This window comes from Rutidosis leptorrhynchoides, chromosome 5 (assembly GCF_046630445.1).
Source record: "Rutidosis leptorrhynchoides isolate AG116_Rl617_1_P2 chromosome 5, CSIRO_AGI_Rlap_v1, whole genome shotgun sequence".
Classification (NCBI taxonomy): domain Eukaryota; kingdom Viridiplantae; phylum Streptophyta; class Magnoliopsida; order Asterales; family Asteraceae; genus Rutidosis; species Rutidosis leptorrhynchoides.
Window position 1 is genome coordinate 59,568,826 of NC_092337.1, and position 22,479 is coordinate 59,591,304.

The window sequence follows — 22,479 nt, forward strand, 5'->3', positions numbered from 1 at the left end:
ATATCATTTAAAGTGTATCTTAAACTTTCGAGTGTTTTGGTCATTTACTTCTATAAATCATTGTCTCGCTATTTGTTGATATATAATAACAAATCGTTTTATGACCAAGTTAATATATACTTTCAACATTCATAAACACGTTTTAAATATACGTCGCAATTTATTCATACAATTAATATTCCAACTTATCATATATATTCAAATAAATATTTAAACCAATAAGCTTAATGTACGGTATTAAACAATTAAAATGTTGTTACGTTTTCAAGTTATAGTATATATATGTATCTATTTACATATAATGGTTTGTGAATCATTGAAAACAATCGAAGGGTAATTGAATAGTTCAAAATTTTGAGATTCAACTTCATAGACTTTGCTTATCGTGTCGGAAACATTAAAGATTAAGTTTAAATTTGGTCAAAAATTTTCGGGTCATCACATCTTTACATCGAAAATTAACAGGCATGCATACTATTTCATAATGTCCAACTATAAATGACCTAATCTGTCATTTACTTAATAATAATCTCTACTGAACTCAACGACTTGAATGCAACGTCTTTTGAAATATGCCATGAATGACTCCAAGTAATATCTTTAAAATGAGCAAATGCACAGCTGAAGATTTCTTTAACACCTGAGAATAAACATGCTTTAAAGTGTCAACCAAAAGGTTGGTGAGTTCATTAGTTTATCATAATCATTCATTTTCATCATTTTAATAGACCACAAGAATTTCATTTCCAGTTCTCATAATAAACGTCCCATGCATAGAGACAAAAATCATTCATATGGATTGAACACCTGCTAACCGACATTAACAAGATGCATATAGAATATCCCCATCATTCTGGGACACCCATCGGACATGATAAAATCGAAGTACTAAAGCATTCCAAATTCCAGAATGGGGCTTGTTGGGCCCGATAGATCTATCTTTAGGATTCGCGTCAATTAGGGGGTCTGTTCCCTAATTCTTAGGCTACCAAGCTAAAAGGGGCATATTCGGCTTCGATCATTCAACCATATAATGTAGTTTCGATTACTTGTGTCTATTTCGTAAAACATTTATAAAAATTTCGCATGTATTCTCAGCCCAAAAATATAAAGGGTAAAAAGGCAAATGAAACTCAACATACTGTATTTTATAGTAAAAATACATATGACGACATTAAACAAATGCAAGGTTGGCCTCGGATTCACGAACCTATATTAATTATATATTTTTATGTGTTGGTTAATATTTGTCTAAAAATATTAGGTTAAGTCATAGTGTACCACAATCCCAATGCTTGAGACTAACATGCAAAAGTCAACAAAAGTCAATTTGACTAAAAAATGATTTCCAAAAATTTATACATGATTAATATATATTTTAAATATCGTCGTTCTATATTTTTAAAAGATTTATTAGAGTAAATAATATAATAAAATTTTATATAAAAATATACTTTGACATATCTTAAAAATTTATAAAGTTCGTTTTGTAAAGATATTATGATAGGTTTTATTAAGGTAATTATATTATTTGTATTACATATTTATTTGATAAAATAACATTGATAATAATATTAAGTAAAAGTTGTATTATTTGGTAATAATAATTATTATTATTCTCTAAAAAAATATTGATATTTATATTTACTAAAATTGATATTAGGATAAAATGATAATTCTAATTATTTTAATATTTACAATACTTGTTAATATTAACTTTAATGATAATAATAATGATCTTTTATAATAAAAATGTTATTTTTGTTAAAATGATAGTTTTGATGCTAACGATACTTTTACTAATATTAATAATGATAAAAATAATAAGAACGATAATTTTATCTAAATCAATGTCTTACAATATTTTAAATTTCATCATGATACCCATACTCATTATTTCCTAATCAATTTATTAGTAGCTTTTAAATCATCTTTTATATCGCGTTCATTTTAATGATAATAATAATAATCATAATAATTAAATGTTACTAATATTAGTTTTAATTATAATAATACTAATAATAATAAATATTATGATAAGGATAATACTAAAAACTATTTTAATGATAATAATAATAATACTACTAATTATGACTTTAACGATAATAACGATAGTAATAATAATAAAAATAACAATTTTTAATGATAATATTTTTTATTGATAGTAATAATAATAATAATAATAATAATAATAATAATAATAATAATAATAATAATAATAATAATAATAATAATAATAATAATTTGATAAAAACTAGAACGACGATAATAACGACAATAATAATAATCATTTTTAATAATAATACAAAAATTCAATTGATTATAACTTCTAATCCGTTCATCGAAACCATTCGATATCTAAAGGAAAAGTTCTTAATTTTTCGCTAGCTTTTCAAGGACATGCATATCTTATACCTTATCTCAACCGCATGTGTAACTAATTCAAGATTCAACATAACCTATCTAAGGGCAATATCAAAAGTACAAGCATGCATAATCCTATATACTCGAGCACTAGTCAGGGATACACTATTAATATTTAAAAATTAAATTATGAGTGCTTACGTATCAATATTGAGATTCAATATTGCAGGAAAGGTACGTAGACGCAACGGAGACGATAAACACTAGGTTGACCTCACGAGCATACCCATGATCTATACCCATAACCTTCATAGCTATAACCCATAATTTCCTTAACTCTATCCCGCTCGCAAAAATTCATTTTTAAAATAACTCGCGCGTACCCTTGTCGTAGTATTTTATGTATACAACTAATAATATTACTAATACTACTAATAATAATATTTAGATTAATAATAATAATCTTTACTAATAATAATAATTATTATTATTATTATTATTATTGATATGAGTAATACTCCGTAATATGAAGATGAAAAACAAAATGAATGAAAGAATGAAACGAGTTCGGTTATAAAGACGTTAGTAACCAACCCTTACCATACTTCCAGCTTATATGCGCGTTCAATTTGGCTGCCGACATTTTCAGTTAACATATGATGCATATAGTTATATATTATTATATATATAATATATTTAATCTTTAGAATTAATTAAATATTATATTATATTTACGTGCGTAGTAAAAATGTAATTTTTACTAAAATGAATCGTACGTGGTCACTCGACTCATGTGCCACTTTTGGTTTTTTGAGCGCACTTTCGTACGTTTAGAAAACTAGCTTTTTACCTTACGCGACGTGTACCTTTAATAATAGTTTGATTTATTCATCAATAAATTACCTTATAAAAATGTATCTTATAAAATTTGAGCGTTGTGGTCATTTGCTTCTATAAATTAGTGACTCGTTGTTTACCAAGCTATATTATTCTAAATTGGGATGTTTTATGACTAAGTTAAAATATATATATATATATATATATATATATATATATATATATATATATATATATATATATATATATATATATATATATATATATTTATTTATTTATTTATTTAAAATTGTAAATTTGTACCGAATAAATATTTTTGAAATTTAAACGGAAATGATTTCTAACTTTTGACTAACTCTTGTAAATGACACTTTTGTAAATCACTTTTACCAATAATTCCGGATACCGTTAAAAAGGAAAGGTTTCTCAAATCATAGTGGGCCTCTTAACAGAGACTCATAATTATAATTCAATGTATCTAATAATTCAATCATTTGATATCATCTTTTAATTCCATTGATAACTATTAGAACATATTTTGAAACAAATACGTTTATATAAAGTATTATACGTCTAATAATTTGTTAATGTTTTCAAATTATAATATATACACATATACATATATAATCATGTTCGTTCATATAATAATTCGTGAATCATTGGAATTTGGTCGAGGTTAAATGAGTGTATGAACACAATTTAAAATTCTTGAGATTCAACTTACAAACTTTGCTTATCGTGTCGGGAATATATAAAGATTAAAGTTTAAATTTGGTCGAAAATTTCCGGGTTGTTACAGTACCTACCCGTTAAAGAAATTTCGTCCCGAAATTTGATTGGGATGGTCATGGCTGACAATAAGTATATTTTCATGACACATATAAGCTGAAGATTAGGGTTTTATCATCATTGAGTAATATGGATAAAACCATTTGATTTTTGTGAAGAGTACGAGTGGATTTATCACCAAAAGAGTAAAATGAGTAGGTATATATTCGTCATATCTTTTGACGTATATATAATTGATTTTCAAGTTCAAGAGATTTGGAGAAAATCTTCGTAATAAGATTTGATTAAGGAAATTAGGATCCGCTTTAAATGCGATCATTCATTTTGATTGCTCTGTCGGATATTTTACTATAAATCCACTCCCTTCGTTTCCTTACAACTCACACCTTCTCTTCTTTCTCCCTCAGCTCATACTTTAAAGTATTTGTCAATATGCTCCATCCAGTTCTGATTCTTGATATACTCCTTACCTTCATATCTGTCATTCTTCTTTTTCATCTGTCGCCGAAAGAATCTATTTACTTTTACTATACCCTTGGGTTTATAGTGTTTTTAGTTCTCCCGTGTCTTTATATTGCTATTTGCATCGATATATACGGTTTATAATTTCTGGGTGGTTGTTGGATTTTATATCTTCTCTTATATTTTGATGTCTCTACTTCTGTCTCCCATAATCATTGTCATCTTCAGTTAATGCTCTCTTTTATTTTTTGCTATTTATACCCTAATTTCTATTTCGGAATTTTGTCCTTTCGTTTCTTCTTCTTGCGATTAAACACCGCTTGTAATGGTCCAGAATTCGCAGATATAAATTTCGTAATGAACATTGTTAATGTTCTAGGAAGGAAATTGTAATGGCACGATCTTGACTTGTCAAATTACCAGAATACCTCGAAAAAAGCCGAATCATCAAGAAATATTTTCTTGATATTTTAAAGATTAAGTAGAATACAAGAGTCGTGTAACATGGCACATGATGATGTTATGATCTGTGAATCATCACGTTCCATTTAGAAACTCAGCATGACTTACTGTAATATAATCACGTTGATCAAGTGTCATTATATTATACTAACTCATGCTTCAGTTCCCAACACTACTTCAAAAATATTCCTATTTTAAACTCGAATATCTCGGAATTTTAGAAACTAAAATAGTTTCTTTTATGATGTAATACAAATAGCGTGAAGAGGTATATGATTTCAGATAAGAATAATTAAGAAAATATCTTCAGAAATATGGAGGATATTTATAATGAAAGATACGATGATATCTTAGAATTTCTAATATCAGAGGATGATGAAGAATATTGTCCGCAGGGGTTTAGAGTTAGGAGCAAGGTATTCGTTAATGACTTTAGCAGATACTGAATCTTTTGGATTCTTTGAAGGTAGGTTCAGTCTTTGTGATTTGTCCACAGCCTCCTTCATACTTTGCTCAATCCGTTTTCCAGTTCCAAAACTTCTCTTTTTCTGCGCTTTGCCAGTATACTATTCATCATCATCAAACTTTTTACTGTTAAGGTCGGATTATAGTTTTTGCTGCTTCATCAACATTTCGAAAACTATTCCGCAGTTCAGGGTGTTTTTCAGAAACTTCACATTCAAGTATGTAAGTCCAGGAGATAGACGTTATATATACACATATAACTGTTGGTGTAGACATGCTGCGAGATTTCAAAATACTGATTGCTAATTCCCGATGACTTGTATGGCAATTCTCGTTACAAGATGCGAATGAGTAAATGATGGGGTTTCGGTAATTATAATGATTCTTCGGAAAAATCTCAGATCATTACGGTTGCTGATTGGTTTACTGCTAATGTGGCGAGATATGAAAGGTTCCCCAGTAACAATAAAAGAGCACGCATATTTATCAGGGTTATAATAAGGTTGCGTCAAATGAAGGGTCGAAATTGACTTGTTGGAGTTGTGACAAAACTGACTACTTTAGAAAGGAATTGCAAAGTCATTTTTGCTAATAAATGCCAAAGGATTTGACACAGATATGTGTTGAATTATGACTTTGGTTTCGAGAGCTTTTTAAGTACATAACTGTGGGTAATATGTGGTTGGATCATCATCTCGATTGCTCATTATTTGAAGTGTCTTCAGAAATTTTCGAAGGGTTTGAACACAGATTGTAATCGTTAATATACATTTGATGTTCTAACACAGTTTTGAAGTCAAAGTATAACTTTGAAAGATTTAGGAATCTAAAAGTGATGGTACCGGTTATATCTCGATTTGAATTCTGAGGTTTCAAAATCATAATATGTAATTGGGTTTAAATGAGGATGGTTGTTTTCATTTCTATAAAAGGATGTATATTATTGTGAAAATAGGAAGTATAGTTGATAATTTGCTTAATCAGATTCGAAGAATGTAACATATTAATTGTGAATATATATATCTCTCTCGGGTATTACCTACCCGTTAAAAAAAATTCACAATTAATATTTTGTACAAAAGAATTTTATTACAGTCTTTATGAAAATATATATGTATATATTCTCTTCAGATGTAACATAGATTTCAATGAGTTAATACTAAATTAAACTCATTCGATTTACGATTGGAACCAGAATTGAATAATACCTTGAAGGCTTTAGAGATTACATAAGTATTTCTTCAATAATATTGAAATTATGAATCAATACTTCGTTATTTGTTGAGGCATGATGTTAGTTTTCATTAAATTCTTGTGAACTTCGCAAAGTAAGAATGATATTATCTGAAAAGTTTCGGGTACATCGATGATGAAAGTGTAAAATCAAATATATACTTGATTTATTATGAATTGGAATTTATTGAATTGAGACAGAGATTGTAGTTAACGATGGTTAAGTTACGGGCGAAGGACGTACATTATTGCATATTTGTAATACGAATTAACCGAGTAGTTAAGATTTACACACAATAGCTTAGCACGGAAAGATTTATTTTTATTTCAAAATATATATATATATATATATATATATATATATATATATATATATATATATATATATATATATATATATATATATATATATATATATATATATATATATATAATATACATATAATTTCTTCAGGGGGAATCAGTTAATTCTTCATAACTCGTTGATATGACATACTTGTTGTTGATTTGTAATAATGTCCATGGTGATTCTTGAACTGACGGGGTTTGTGTGTAGAGACCCGTCCTAATCCATCCGGACGAAGTCCATATCGATTATAAATGATTCACAACAGTTGATTTCATCGCGAGGTACTTGACCTCTATATGATACATTTTACATACATTGCATTCGTTTTTGAAAAGACAATCTTTTGTTACATCGAAAGTTGACAACATGCATACCATTTCGTAATATATCTTACTATAATTGACTTAATAATAATCTTGATGAACTCAACGACTCGAATGCAACGTCTTTTGAAATATGTCATGAATGACTCCAAGTAATGTCTCTAATATAAGCAAATGCACAGTTAAAGATTTCTTTCATACCTGAGAATAAACATGCTTTAAAGTGTCAACCAAAAGGTTGGTGAGTTCATTTGTTTATCATAACAATCATTTCTATTATTTTAATAGACCACAAGATTTCATATTTCAATAAACATTCCATACATAGAGATAAAAATCATTCATATGGTGAACACCTGGTAACCGACATTAACAAGATGCATATATAAGAATATCCCCATCATTCCGGGATCCTCCTTCGGACATGATATAAATTTCGAAGTACTAAAGCATCCAGTACATTGGATGGGGCTTGTTGAGCCCAATAGATCTATCTTTAGGATTCGCATCAATTAGGGTGTCTGTTCCCTAATTCTTAGATTACCAGACTTAATAAAAAGGGGCATATTCGATTTCGATAATTCAACCATATAACGTAGTTTCGATTACTTGTGTCTATTTTGTAAAACAGTTATAAAAGTAGCGCATGTATTCTCAGTCCCAAAAATATATATTGCAAAAGCATTTAAAAGGGAGTAATGAAACTCACGCATATAATTATTGTAAAACAGTTAATAAAACATTTGCATGTATTCTCAGCCCCAAAAATGTAAAGAGTAAAAGGGGAGCAAATGAAACTCACCTAATATATTTTGTAGTAAAAATACATATGACTATATTGAACAATGCAGGGTTGGCCTCGGATTCACGAACCTATATCAAGTATATATATTAACATCTATACTTGTAATCGAACAACTAAGTTTATATATAATTAGTGATATAATTGTTGTTTTAGTAAGTTATATACTTTTATCAATAAGTAAATTAAATATTTCTATTTTTGTGTACCTTAACTAATTAATTTAGTATTTATTTTAAAACGTTAATATAGATATGTTATATGTATTAAATACCTTTTTATTTATATATATATCTGTTTATCAAATCCGTAATTCTATTTATACTAAGTTAATACTAGAAGTTATAAAAAATAATGATAGTAATATTACTAATATACTTATATTACTAATAATGGTTCTAAAAATGATAATAATGTTAATATTTACGAAAATACTAATAATTTATAATAATACTCCTTAAAGAATAATACTACTTAATAATAATTTTAATAGTGATGTTTTCATAATTTATATTAATGATACTAACTTTTAATAACCATGTTAATAAATATAATATTGGTAATATTGAATAATACCATAATACTTAGTCAATAATGGTAATAATAATAATAATAATAATAATAATTGATATTGATAATCATGTTAGTAATAACAATATTAATGATAAGTAATATTACAAAAATTGTAATAATAATTATTATAATAACAATATTTTTAATTATAATAATAATAATAATAATAATAATAATAATAATAATAATAATAATAATAATAATAATAATAATAATAATAATAATACTTAAATAATAAAAATATACTAATGATAATAATGTCTTTAGTACTTATAAATAAAATGTGATTTTAGTAGTAACAATTATAGTTCTAACATTTATAATATTAATAATCATAATAATAATAATAATCATTAATACACATAATAATAATAATAATAATAATAATAATAATAATAATAATAATAATAATAATAATAATAATAATAATAATAATAATAATAATAATAATAATAATAATAATAATAATAATAATAATAATAATAATAATAATAATAATAATAATAATATCATTTGAGACTACCTTTGGAAGACTCCTTAAAAAAAAAAAAAAAAAAACTGTCCCTGCCTGGAATTGAACCCGAGATCTCTCGGTAAACTCCAACACCTTGCACCATTACGCTACCCATTACTTTTCTGATTAATACCCTCTCTAAAAATATATAAACTGTAAATATAATTCGTTTATACCATCATCTTCTTCAGATTACAGGCTCGACCAGAGATTTAGATAACAAGATAAGGTTTTGAATTTTTGGATTTGTATACGATCTTGAAACAAAACAACCAATTGTAACTTCCAATTAAATAACAGAATTTAAAGAAAAAAAAATGAAAATCAAACACAGCCTACGTTGCTGTTTGAAAGGAAAAAAAATATGATTTTTGATTTTAAGCACGAATTAGACCAAAATTATAACACGAAATAGATTGTAACCCACTCCAAGAAACTATTGGAATCATCAATTTAAATCAACTCATAACAGAAATTTCGAATTCTATTGATGAACATTTGTTGACTTTTTAAAACCAAAAGTTTGACTCGAAAATTGATCTTCGTTTCTAAAAATTGGAAGATGAGGTTTTGAAGAAAGATTCACCAACTAATTCCTAACCTAACTGCGTTTTTACATTTTTAAATTTGTTTTGAAATCAAGGTTTTGGTTATTGAGGTTCTGTACAGAGTTGCAGAATGAACTGTACAGCATTCTTTGGGTTTAAATTCGTTGGGATAATAGCTGTTGTGATGACCCAAAAATTTCTGACCAAATTTAAACTTAATCTTTGTATGATTAACATTTCCGACACGATAAGCAAAGTCTGTAAAACTGAATCTCAAAATTTTTGAACTACTTTTATATATTTAAATACCTTTCGGTTGTTTTCGACGATTCGTGAACAATTATATGTAAATAGATACATATATACTATAACTTGAAAAGGTAACAATGTATTAATTATTTGATACGGTACATTAAACTTATTGGTTTAAATATCTATTTGAATATATATGATAACTTGAAATATTTATTATTAAAATTTATTTATAAATAACTTCCAATGTGTATTTAAAAACTGATTTATATATATTAAAAAGATATATACATATATATAATTTCAAGTTATTTAGTAAACGATAGTAACATTTTCAAATTGCTACAGTACCCAAAATGCTACAGTATTTTTGAAAATCACTATTTGCTACAGTGAAATTGACTTTGCTACTGTGAAATTGACTTTGCTACAGTGAATTGCTACAGTGAATTGCTACAGTGGTATAGTTTATGGATGATTTAAGACTATATTTTGACAAAAGTACGATTCACGAAACGTAAAGTACAAGTTTTCTCAGCGTACGAAAGGGCGTTCGAAAAAAACCAGAACCGGGACATAAGTCGAGTGACAACGTACGACTTATCGGAATAAAAATTACAAGTCAACTATGCACGTGAATTTAATATAATATATAATTAATTAATTTAAATTATATATATTATATTTATATTTTATTATGTCGACAAATGTTAGGACAAAAACATGTGGGCTGGAAAAATAGGGCCATGCGATCGCATGGACTATGGCCTTCAAACCCATGCGATCGCATGGGAGGTCTGGCCAGGCGAGGTCTAAAAATTTCATCGATTTCGGCTCAGTTTACACACATATATATTCATCTTACTCCGTATTTATATTATTATTATTATTATTATTATTATTATTATTATTATTATTATTATTATTATTATTATTATTATTATTATTATTATTAATCTAATTATTATTAGTATTATACCTAAAATACTACGACGAGGTCATGAGCGTGTCACTTTCAAAATATGTTTTCAAGCGGGATAGAGTTAAGGAAATTATGGGTTATTGCCATGGAGGTTATGGGTAATGTTCGGGGGTATATTTATGAATCAAATCTAGTGTTTATTATCTCCGTTACGTCTACGTACTTTTCTACAATATTGATATGTTGAGATCTACAGTTATTTGGTAATCCGTGTTTCGATCACATTTTGGTGAACGACTTTATATGCTGCTAAGGTGAGTTTATAGTATCCCTTTTTAAATACTTTAAATATTTTTGGGCTGAGAATACATGCAAATGCTTTATTAACCGATATACAATATTTATATGCGTGAGTTTCATTGCTCCTTTTTTAATTGCTTTTGCAATATATATTTTTGGGCTGAGAATACATGCACTTTATTTTAAACGCAATGGATACAAGTACATACTAAATTCTACACCGAGTTTGAACCGAAAATCCCTTAGCTTTGGTAACTAGTAACTGCCGGTTATAAGAACTGGTGGGCGCGAGTAGTAGTATATGGATCCATAGGGCTTGATATCCCCGTCCGAGCTAGAGCACTAGCCTTTTAACGGACGTATGCTATTTGAGAAGCGTACACGTTGGTTTGCGTATATTATTAAGAAGATTATACAAAGGGTACAAATTATATATACGATAAGTTTAGTTACCAGGGTGCTCAATTTCGTAGAATATTTTGATAAACGTTTCTGGATGAAACAACTGAAATCTTGTGATCCACCTTTATATACAGATTATACGAAACATTAAAACTATGAACTCACCAACCTTTGTGTTGACACTTTTTAGCATGTTTATTCTCAGGTTTCGTAGAAGTTTTCCGCTGTTTGCTTAGATGTTAGACAAGCTATGTGCATGGAGTCTTACATGACATATTTTTCAAGGAAACGTTGCATTCACCAAATCATCACCATGTATCTTATTTTGACTGCATTGTCAACGAAAGTACTATTGTAAACTATTATTTATGGTGATTGTCTATATGTAGAAATCATCAGATGTCAAAAACCTTTGATTTAAATATTCATTTATGGTGTGCCTTTTCAAAAAAATGCAATGTTTACAAAACGTATCATATAGAGGTCAAATACCTCGTAATGAAATCAATGAATGACGTGTTCGTCCATATGGATTTGGAGCGATCGTCACAGTTGGTATCAGAGCGTTGGTCCTAGCGAACCAGGTCTTGCATGAGTGTGTCTAACTGATAGTTGTTAGGATGCATTAGTAAGTCTGGACTTCGACCGTGTCTGCATGTCAAAAGTTTTGCTTATCATTTTGTCGGAAATTACCTGCTTATCATTCCTAGTCTAGACACGTTTTACTGCATTGATTGCATGAATAGCGTATAGACAAAATTCATATCTTAGCGTATCTGTTACTGTAAACTTTTCCTGCCATCTTCCGAAAATTTCTCCGTGATTTATGGAATTTGGTATTATATATACATATGTAAATTATGTATTGAAGAATACCAAACTACATTCTATAATTTAATTCATATAAAAAAAATCATCTCCCTAATTATACAAGATGGATCCCGTATCTAGTTCAAATTTCTTAAACTCTGACAGCTATTCCGATATGGATATTCACCTGAATTCCGAAGACAGTGTAACTGAAATGTCCCGTTCTTATTGATTAAAAACGTTCCATATTAATTGATTTCGTTGCGAGGTTTTGACCTCTATATGAGACGTTTTTCAAAGACTGCATTCATTTTTAAAACAAACCATAACCTTTATTTCATAAATAAAGGTTTAAAAAGCTTTACGTAGATTATCAAATAATGATAATCTAAAATATCCTGTTTACACACGACCATTACATAATGGTTTACAATACAAATATGTTACATCGAAATCAGTTTCTTGAATGCAGTTTTTACACAATATCATACAAACATGGACTCCAAATCTTGTCCTTATTTTAGTATGCAACAGCGGAAGCTCTTAATATTCACCTGAGAATAAACATGCTTTAAACGTCAACAAAAATGTTGGTGAGTTATAGGTTTAACCTATATATATATCAAATCGTAACAATAGACCACAAGATTTCATATTTCAATACACATCCCATACATAGAGATAAAAATCATTCATATGGTGAACACCTGGTAACCGACATTAACAAGATGCATATATAAGAATATCCCCATCATTCCGGGACACCCTTCGGATATGATATAAATTTCGAAGTACTAAAGCATCCGGTACTTTGGATGGGGTTTGTTAAGCCCAATAGATCTATCTTTAGGATTCGCGTCAATTAGGGTGTCTGTTCCCTAATTCTTAGATTACCAGACTTAATAAAAAGGGGCATATTCGATTTCGATAATTCAACCATAGAATGTAGTTTCACGTACTTGTGTCTATTTTGTAAATCATTTATAAAACCTGCATGTATTCTCATCCCAAAAATATTAGATTTTAAAAGTGGGACTATAACTCACTTTCACAGATTTTTACTTCGTCGGGAAGTAAGACTTGGCCACTGGTTGATTCACGAACCTATAACAATATATACATATATATCAAAGTATGTTCAAAATATATTTACAACACTTTTAATATATTTTGATGTTTTAAGTTTATTAAGTCAGCTGTCCTCGTTAGTAACCTACAACTAGTTGTCCACAGTTAGATGTACAGAAATAAATCGATAAATATTATCTTGAATCAATCCACGACCCAGTGTATACGTATCTCAGTATTGATCACAACTCAAACTATATATATTTTGGAATCAACCTCAACCCTGTATAGCTAACTCCAACATTCACATATAGAGTGTCTATGGTTGTTCCGAAATATATATAGATGTGTCGACATGATAGGTCGAAACATTGTATACGTGTCTATGGTATCTCAAGATTACATAATATATAATACAAGTTGATTAAGTTATGGTTGGAATAGATTTGTTACCAATTTTCACGTAGCTAAAATGAGAAAAATTATCCAATCTTGTTTTACCCATAACTTCTTCATTTTAAATCCGTTTTGAGTGAATCAAATTGCTATGGTTTCATATTGAACTCTATTTTATGAATCTAAACAGAAAAATTATAGGTTTATAGTCGGAAAAATAAGTTACAAGTCGTTTTTGTAAAGGTAGTCATTTCAGTCGAAAGAACGACGTCTAGATGACCATTTTAGAAAACATACTTCCACTTTGAGTTTAACCATAATTTTTGGATATAGTTTCATGTTCATAATAAAAATCATTTTCTCAGAATAAAAACTTTTAAATCAAAGTTTATCATAGTTTTTAATTAACTAACCCAAAACAGCCCGCGGTGTTACTACGACGGCGTAAATCCGGTTTTACGGTGTTTTTCGTGTTTCCAGGTTTTAAATCATTAAGTTAGCATATCATATAGATATAGAACATGTGTTTAGTTGATTTTAAAAGTCAAGTTAGAAGGATTAACTTTTGTTTGCGAACAAGTTTAGAATTAACTAAACTATGTTCTAGTGATTACAAGTTTAAACCTTCGAATAAGATAGCTTTATATGTATGAATCGAATGATGTTATGAACATCATTACTACCTTAAGTTCCTTGGATGAACCTACTGGAAAAGAGAAAAATGGATCTAGCTTCAATGGATCCTTGGATGGCTCAAAGTTCTTGAAGCAAAATCATGACACGAAAACAAGTTCAAGTAAGATCATCACTTGAAATAAGATTGTTATAGTTATAGAAATTGAACCAAAGTTTGAATATGATTATTACCTTGTATTAGAATGATAACCTACTATAAGAAACAAAGATTTCTTGAGGTTGGATGATCACCTTACAAGATTGGAATTGAGCTAGCAAACTTGAAAGTATTCTTGATTTTATGAAACTAGAACTTTTGGAATTTATGAAGAACACTTAGAACTTGAAGATAGAACTTGAGAGAGTTCAATTAGATGAAGAAAATTGAAGAATGAAAGTGTTTGTAGGTGTTTTTGGTCGTTGGTGTATGGATTAGATATAAAGGATATGTAATTTTGTTTTCATGTAAATAAGTCATGAATGATTACTCATATTTTTGTAATCTTATGAGATATTTCATGCTAGTTGCCAAATGATGGTTCCCACATGTGTTAGGTGACTCACATGGGCTGCTAAGAGCTGATCATTGGAGTGTATATACCAATAGTACATACATCTAAAAGCTGTGTATTGTACGAGTACGAATACGGGTGCATACGAGTAGAATTGTTGATGAAACTGAACGAGAATGTAATTGTAAGCATTTTTGTTAAGTAGAAGTATTTTGATAAGTGTATTGAAGTCTTTCAAAAGTGTATAAATACATATTAAAACACTACATGTATATACATTTTAACTGAGTCGTTAAGTCATCGTTAGTCGTTACATGTAAGTGTTGTTTTGAAACCTTTAGGTTAACGATCTTGTTAAATGTTGTTAACCCAATGTTTATAATATCAAAAGAGATTTTAAATTATTATATTATCATGATATTATGATGTACGAATATCTCTTAATATGATATATATACATTAAATGTCGTTACAACGATAAACGTTACATATATGTCTCGTTTCAAAATCATTAAGTTAGTAGTCTTGTTTTTACATATGTAGTTCATTGTTAATATAATTAATGATATGTTTACTTATCATAATATCATGTTAACTATATATATAACCATATATATGTCATCATATAGTTTTTTTACAAGTTTTAACGTTCGTGAATCAACGGTCAACTTGGGTGGTCAATTGTCTATATGAAACCTATTTCAATTAATCAAGTCTTAACAAGTTTGATTGCTTAATATGTTGGAAACATTTAATCATGTAAACATCAATCTCAATTAATATATATAAACATGGAAAGGTTCGGGTCACTACAGTACCTACCCGTTAAATAAATTTCGTCCCGAAATTTTAAGCTGTTGAAGGTGTTGACGAATCTTCTGGAAATAGATGCGGGTATTTCTTCTTCATCTGATCTTCACGCTCCCAGGTGAACTCGGGTCCTCTACGAGCATTCCATCGAACCTTAACAATTGGTATCTTGTTTTGCTTAAGTCTTTTAACCTCACGATCCATTATTTCGACGGGTTCTTCGATGAATTGGAGTTTTTCGTTGATTTGGATTTCATCTAACGGAATAGTGAGATCTTCTTTAGCAAAACATTTCTTCAAATTCGAGACGTGGAAAGTGTTATGTACAGCCGCGAGTTGTTGAGGTAACTCAAGTCGGTAAGCTACTGGTCCGACACGATCAATAATCTTGAATGGTCCAATATACCTTGGATTTAATTTCCCTCGTTTACCAAATCGAACAACGCCTTTCCAAGGTGAAACTTTAAGCATGACCATCTCTCCAATTTCAAATTCTATATCTTTTCTTTTAATGTCAGCGTAGCTCTTTTGTCGACTTTGGGCGGTTTTCAACCGTTGTTGAATTTGGATGATCTTCTCGGTAGTTTCTTGTATAATCTCCGGACCCGTAATCTGTCTATCCCCCACCTCACTCCAACAAATCGGAGACCTGCACTTTCTACCATAAAGTGCTTCAAACGGCGCCATCTCAATGCTTGAATGGTAGCTGTTGTTGTAGGAAAATTCTGCTAACGGTAGATGTCGATCCCAACTGTTTCCGAAATCAATAACACATGCTCGTAGCATGTCTTCAAGCGTTTGTATCGTCCTTTCGCTCTGCCCATCAGTTTGTGGATGATAGGCAGTACTCATGTCTAGACGAGTTCCTAATGCTTGCTGTAATGTCTGCCAGAATCTTGAAATAAATCTGCCATCCCTATCAGAGATAATAGAGATTGGTATTCCATGTCTGGAGACGACTTCCTTCAAATACAGTCGTGCTAACTTCTCCATCTTGTCATCTTCTCTTATTGGTAGGAAGTGTGCTGATTTGGTGAGACGATCAACTATTACCCAAATAGTATCAAAACCACTTGCAGTCCTTGGTAATTTAGTGATGAAATCCATGGTAATGTTTTCCCATTTCCATTCCGGGATTTCGGGTTGTTGAAGTAGACCTGATGGTTTCTGATGCTCAGCTTTGACCTTAGAACACGTCAAACATTCTCCTACGTATTTAGCAACATCGGCTTTCATACCCGGCCACCAAAAATGTTTCTTGAGATCCTTGTACATCTTCCCCGTTCCAGGATGTATTGAGTATCTGGTTTTATGAGCTTCTCTAAGTACCATTTCTCTCATATCTCCAAATTTTGGTACCCAAATCCTTTCAGCCCTATACCGGGTTCCGTCTTCCCGAATATTAAGATGCTTCTCCGATCCTTTGGGTATTTCATCCTTTAAATTTCCCTCTTTTAAAACTCCTTGTTGCGCCTCCTTTATTTGAGTAGTAATGTTATTATGAATCATTATATTCATAGATTTTACTCGAATGGGTTCTCTATCCTTCCTGCTCAAGGCATCGGCTACCACATTTGCCTTCCCCGGGTGGTAACGAATCTCAAAATCGTAATCATTCAATAATTCAATCCACCTACGCTGCCTCATATTCAGTTGTTTCTGATTAAATATGTGTTGAAGACTTTTGTGGTCGGTATATATAATACTTTTGACCCCATATAAGTAGTGCCTCCAAGTCTTTAATGCAAAAACAACCGCGCCTAATTCCAAATCATGCGTCGTATAATTTTGTTCGTGAATCTTCAATTGTCTAGACGCATAAGCAATCACCTTCGTTCGTTGCATTAATACACAACCGAGACCTTGCTTTGATGCGTCACAATAAATCACAAAATCATCATTCCCTTCAGGCAATGACAATATAGGTGCCGTAGTTAGCTTTTTCTTCAATAACTGAAACGCTTTCTCTTGTTCATCATTCCATTCAAATTTCTTCCCTTTATGCGTTAATGTAGTCAAGGGTTTTGCTATTCTGGAAAAGTCTTGGATGAACCTTCTGTAGTAACCAGCTAGTCCTAAAAACTGGCGTATGTGTTTCGGAGTTTTCGGGGTTTCCCACTTTTCAACAGTTTCTATCTTTGCCGGATCCACCTTAATACCTTCTTTGTTCACTATGTGACCGAGGAATTGAACTTCTTCCAACCAAAATGCACACTTTGAAAACTTAGCGTACAATTCTTCCTTCCTCAATACTTCTAACACCTTTCTCAAATGTTCACCGTGTTCTTGGTCATTCTTTGAGTAAATAAGTATGTCATCAATGAAAACAATGACAAACTTGTCAAGGTATGGTCCACACACTCGGTTCATAAGGTCCATGAACACAGCTGGTGCATTAGTTAAACCAAACGGCATGACCATAAACTCGTAATGACCGTAACGTGTTCTGAAAGCAGTCTTTGGAATATCATCTTCTTTCACCCGCATTTGATGATACCCGGAACGTAAGTCAATCTTTGAATAAACAGACGAGCCTTGTAGTTGATCAAATAAGTCGTCAATTCTCGGTAGTGGGTAGCGGTTCTTGATGGTAAGTTTGTTCAACTCTCGGTAGTCGATACACAACCTGAATGTACCATCTTTCTTCTTGACAAACAAAACAGGAGCTCCCCACGGTGATGTGCTTGGTCGAATGAAACCACGCTCTAAAAGTTCTTGTAATTGGCTTTGCAGTTCTTTCATCTCGCTGGGTGCGAGTCTGTAAGGAGCACGAGCTATTGGTGCAGCTCCTGGTACAAGATCTATTTGAAATTCAATGGATCGATGTGGGGGTAATCCCGGTAATTCTTTCGGAAATACATCGGGAAATTCTTTTGCAATGGGAACATCATTGATGCTCTTTTCTTCAGTTTGTACTTTCTCGACCTGTGCTAGAACAGCATAGCAACCTTTTCTTATTAGTTTTTGTGCCTTCAAATTACTAATAAGATGTAGCTTCGTGTTGCCCTTTTCTCCGTACACCATTAAGGGTTTTCCTTTTTCTCGTATAATGCGAATTGCATTTTTGTAACAAACGATCTCCGCTTTCACTTCTTTCAACCAGTCCATACCGATTATCACATCAAAACTCCCTAACTCTACTGGTATCAAATCAATCTTAAATGTTTCGCTAACCAGTTTAATTTCTCGATTCCGACATATATTATCTGCTGAAATTAATTTACCATTTGCTAATTCGAGTAAAAATTTACTATCCAAAGGCGTCAATGGACAACTTAATTTAGCACAAAAATCTCTACTCATATAGCTTCTATCCGCACCCGAATCAAATAAAACGTAAGCAGATTTATTGTCAATAAGAAACGTACCCGTAACAAGCTCCGGGTCTTCCTGTGCCTCTGCCGCATTAATATTGAAAACTCTTCCACGGCCTTGTCCATTCGTGTTCTCCTGGTTCGGGCAATTTCTAATAATGTGGCCCGGTTTTCCACATTTATAACAAACTACATTGGCATAACTTGCTCCGACACTACTTGCTCCGCCATTACTCGTTCCGACACCATTTGTTCCTTTCGTTCTATTAACCCCTGGTCCGTAGACCTCACACTTCGCCGCGCTATGACCATTTCTTTTACACTTGTTGCAAAATTTAGTGCAGAACCCCGAGTGATTCTTTTCACACCTTTGGCATAGCTGCTTCTGATTGTTGTTGTTGTTGCGGTTATTATTGTTGTTGGGATGATTGTTGTAGTTGCTGTTGTTGTTGTTGTTGTTGTTGTTGTTGTTGGGCCGTTTGTTGTAGTTGCGATTGATGTTGCGATTGTTGGGATAATTGTTGCGATTATTGTTGTAATTGCTGTTGTTGTTGTATTGGTGATTCTTATCACCGTTTTCCTCCCACTTTCTTTTGACTTGCTTCACATTGGCCTCTTCAGCAGTCTGTTCTTTAATTCTTTCTTCAATTTGGTTCACAAGTTTGTGAGCCATTCTACATGCCTGTTGTATGGAGGCGGGCTCGTGTGAACTTATATCTTCTTGGATTCTTTCCGGTAATCCTTTCACAAACGCGTCGATCTTCTCTTCCTCATCTTCGAATGCTCCCGGACACAATAGGCACAATTCTGTGAATTGTCTTTCGTACGTGGTAATATCAAATCCTTGGGTTCGTAACCCTCTAAGTTCTGTCTTGAGCTTATTGACCTCGGTTCTGGGACGGTACTTCTCGTTCATCAAGTGCTTGAATGCTGACCACGGTAGTGCGTACGCATCGTCTTGTCCCACTTGCTCTAGATAGGTATTCCACCATGTTAACGCAGAACCTGTGAAGGTATGCGTAGCGTACTTTACTTTGTCCTCTTCAGTACACTTACTTATGGCAAACACCGATTCGACCTTCTCGGTCCACCGTTTCAATCCGATCGGCCCTTCGGTTCCATCAAATTCCAAAGGTTTGCAGGCAGTGAATTCTTTGTAGGTGCATCCTACACGATTTCCTGTACTGCTAGATCCAAGGTTATTGTTGGTATGTAGCGCAGCCTGTACTGCGGCTATGTTTGAAGCTAGAAAAGTACGGAATTCCTCTTCATTCATATTCACGGTGTGTCGAGTAGTCGGTGCCATTTCCTTCAAAATAGTTAAATGGAACAAGTTAATCATACAGAATATTAAGAGTAGTTAATAGTATTTCGTAGCATAATATGAACTCATTTATAAAAGCTTTTTCTTCATATTAGCGTTTTATAAGTTTAAATTCGGGTAGTACCTACCCGTTAAGTTCATACTTAGTAGCTAATATACAATTCAACTACTACAATTCTATATGAAAAACTGATTATAATAATATTTCGCGTTCAAACTTTTATACAATATTTTACAAACTTACAATACCGCTTATTTTACATAAAGCATGAAATATAGCACACAATAACTTTGATACAAGATAGTTGTGAAGACAATTCTAGCTAGTACACAAGTCGTTCAGCAAAGGCAATAAAGACACGTAATTCATACGTCCAGAAACAAGTCATGCATTCTGGTTTTACTAGGACTACTTCCCATCCTTGGTCTTGTGCAACATAACCGTTATGGCCGTTGATAAGACAGCGTGTTGTAACGTCATCAAAGGGACGAGGGTTACGTAATGTCCAACAGTCCCGTAATAATCTAAAAACCTCATTTCTTACCCCAATTACCGACTCCGTCACTTGTGGAAACGTTTTGTTTAATAGTTGTAGCCCGATGTTCTTGTTCTCACTTTGGTGAGAAGCGAACATTACTAATCCGTAAGCATAACATGCTTCTTTATGTTGCATGTTAGCCGCTTTTTCTAAATCACGAAGTCCAATATTCGGATATATTGAGTCAAAATAATTTCTTAACCCGTTGCGTAAAATAGCATTTGGGTTCCCCGCAATATATGCGTCAAAGTAAACACATCGTAACTTATGGGTTTCCCAATGTGATATCCCCCATCTTTCAAACGAAAGTCTCTTATAAACCAAGACATTCTTGGAACGTTCTTCGAATGTCTTACAAACTGATCTCGCCTTAAATAGTTGTGCCGAAGAATTCTGGCCGACTCTAGACAAGATTTCATCAATCATGTCTCCGGGTAGGTCTCTTAAAATATTGGGTTGTCTATCCATTTTGTGTTTTTAAACTGTAAAATAGACAAGAGTTAGATTCATAAAAAAAATACTTATTAATACAAGCAATTTTTACATATATCATAAAGCATAAGAACACTATATTACATATATTACACCACACGAATACAACTATCTTATTCCGACTCGCTCGTTTCTTCTTCTTCGGTTTTGGTTCGTTTTGCCAAGTTTCTAGGGATATATGATATTCCCCTAATACGAGCCGTCGTTGTCCACATTGGTTTAGAAAAACCTGGTGGTTTAGAGGTTCCCGGGTCATTGTTACAACTTAAGGACTTCGGGGGTTGACGATACATATAAAGTTCATCGGGGTTGGAATTAGATTTCTCTATTTTTATGCCCTTTCCCTTATTATTTTCTTTTGCCTTTTTAAATTCAGTTGGGGTAATTTCTATAACATCATCGGAATTCTCGTCGGAATCCGATTCATCGGAGAATTGGTAATCCTCCCAATATTTTGCTTCCTTGGCGGAAACACCATTGACCATAATTAACTTTGGTCGGTTGGTTGAGGATTTTCTTTTACTTAACCGTTTTATTATTTCCCCCACCGGTTCTATTTCTTCATCCGGTTCCGATTCTTCTTCCGGTTCCGATTCTTCTTCCGGTTCCGACTCTTCTTCCGGTTCCTCTTCGGGAACTTGTGAATCAGTCCACAAATCATTCCAATTTACATTTGACTCTTCATTATTATTAGATGAGTCAATGGGACTTGTTCTAGAGGTAGACATCTATCACATAATATCAAACACGTTAAGAGATTAATATATCACATAATATTCATATGTTAAAAATATATAGTTTCCAACAAAAATGTTAAGCAATCATTTTTAAAGAAAACACGGTCGAAGTCCAGACTCACTAATGCATCCTAACAAACTCGATAAGACACACTAATGTAAATTTTCTGGTTCTCTAAGACCAACGCTCGGATACCAACTGAAA